Source organism: Nannospalax galili, unplaced genomic scaffold (genome assembly GCF_000622305.1).
Source record: "Nannospalax galili isolate Female #2095 unplaced genomic scaffold, S.galili_v1.0 scaffold196, whole genome shotgun sequence".
Taxonomy (NCBI): Eukaryota; Metazoa; Chordata; class Mammalia; order Rodentia; family Spalacidae; genus Nannospalax; species Nannospalax galili.
Genome location: NW_008337421.1, coordinates 134721 through 136898, shown reverse-complemented (window position 1 = coordinate 136898; position 2178 = coordinate 134721).

Below are 2178 nucleotides of genomic sequence, written 5' to 3'. Positions count from 1 at the left end.
TCTCAGACTGTAAAATGCCAGGAATTTAAAAAAACACTAAAGATCTTGCCTTTTATTACTTTTTGTTATAAGTTTAAAATGTATCATTGTTGCTGAATAAGTGTACTTTATTAAAAATAAAACGAAAGTGCAATATAATAAGTTGCAAAGTCTCTGTTCCCATATATTGGTAAGTTTGACACATTAGGAAGATAACTACTTTAATGTGTATAGAAAAGTCCCAATGAGTTTTGAAAAATGGAATTAGTAGTTGGATTGCAAAATTGTCAAGATAAATACAGTAAAAGTAACTAGACATTTTACCAGCTAAACTTTTATATATCAGTGAAGAAATGTTACTATTAGAAAAAAGAACAAAATAGCAATTTAAATTAATCATTTTTGTGTTCTCTCATTCGCAGATGTTGCAGTGCATATGGACTCATAAAACTGCTTATATACATGACATATACGTACATGAAAGCTAAAGGTGGGGGGAGGAAGGAGATGAACAGAGGGGAAGAGGCAGGAGAGAGGACGGGGAAGCAGCTGGTGAATAAACTGAAAATACGTGACACACTTGAAAGGTCTCTGTGGAATCTGTCACTGTGTACGAGGAATAGACCCCAATTAGAACAAAGAAATATTGTGAAAGGCCAAACAAAGCAATAAATTAATTAATCATTCATCACACACGCTATTCTGGAACTATTTTCTGAATTACAATATGTAGTCAATGAAGGAAAAGTCATCTATGAAATAATCAATTAATAGTGCCACAAAATAAAACTACAGACATTAAATTAGACAACAAAGAAACGGCTTTTCTATACTTTACCATAAGTATTTTGTCATTTGACTCCCATGTGGTAATTAATTCAAATTTATGCTCCAAAAACCGAAGCTCAAACTCTGAGTGAATTCTTGAGTTGGGATGTGACCTGCATCACAGTGTGGCTGTCCTGCACTTCTTATGGGGTGCATTTGCCCAAGTTTTAGTTGACCACACCTGTTCCTCATGCTTAGACTATTTTAACTGTCACTCAGTTAAAATAATAATTTAAAATGTCTTACATTTTATTAGAGGTGTAAATGTACTGTGTTTTCAGTGCTGCTAGTTAAACCTACCGGTTCCGGCTGAGAAGTGGCCTCTTCAAGGTCTTGCAGGTACATGAAATTCTGAGCCTATGTTAGTTATCTCCAGTTAAATACTCAGGCATTGTTTGAAGGGTTTTTCTAAAAATATAAACTGGAAACGTATTAGACTGTTGGCCCATCCTGACCATAGGGATTTGTCCAAATGAACATGCTGGCTTTCCCTTGGGCTCAGAGCACAGACTCCTGTTTTCATTATTTACGTGGATCACAAATTCATGAAGCCATGTGAATTTCTCTAGAAAATCCTTCTCTGGGAAGTCCTAATTGAGTTGATTGAATCACTAAATCAACCTTTCAAAAATGATGGGAAGAAATTTAATTTTGCTAGCTTTATTTACTATATGTGAATGTTTATAATAAATGTAATAGCTGAAGGTCTACCCATGTAAATTAATATTCAAAGGAAATTAAAATATGCACTACAATTAATAGAGATATAAGAAAATTAATAGACAACCAACCATTAATACACAGAAAAACTTCCTTTTACAATGATATGAGTTTTATGTAATAACCCTTTGATTAATGGTAATGAATAAACTTGTAAATTTTAAGAGTCAATGAAAAATTCACAATTTTATGCATAATTTCATGAAACCACCACATTAGAATATCACTGAATGGACTGGCAAGATGGCTCATTGGGTAAAGGTTCTTGTCACCAAGCCTGACAACATTAGGTCATTTTTTTGGCCTCACTTGATGGAATGAAAAAGTTGTTCCACATGTACAGGCTTCTGGGCACACCTCTGTGCATGGTGGGGAGAGAGAGAGAGAGAGAGAGAGAGAGAGAGAGAGAGAGAGAGAAGAGATTATTATAAAACAAAAATAATAACATGGAAGAAGACACTATAACTTAAAGATTCAACACCATAATTAAATAAACAAAGTTAAGAGGCTCACAAAATGCATAATTTAAAATGAGTTATTTGATAACTTTTAGTTTTTGAGACACAGTCTTGCTATGTATCTCTGCTGGCTTCAAACTCTGTAATTGTTCCTCAGTTTTCCAAGTGCCCCCACATTACAGCAATGTTACAC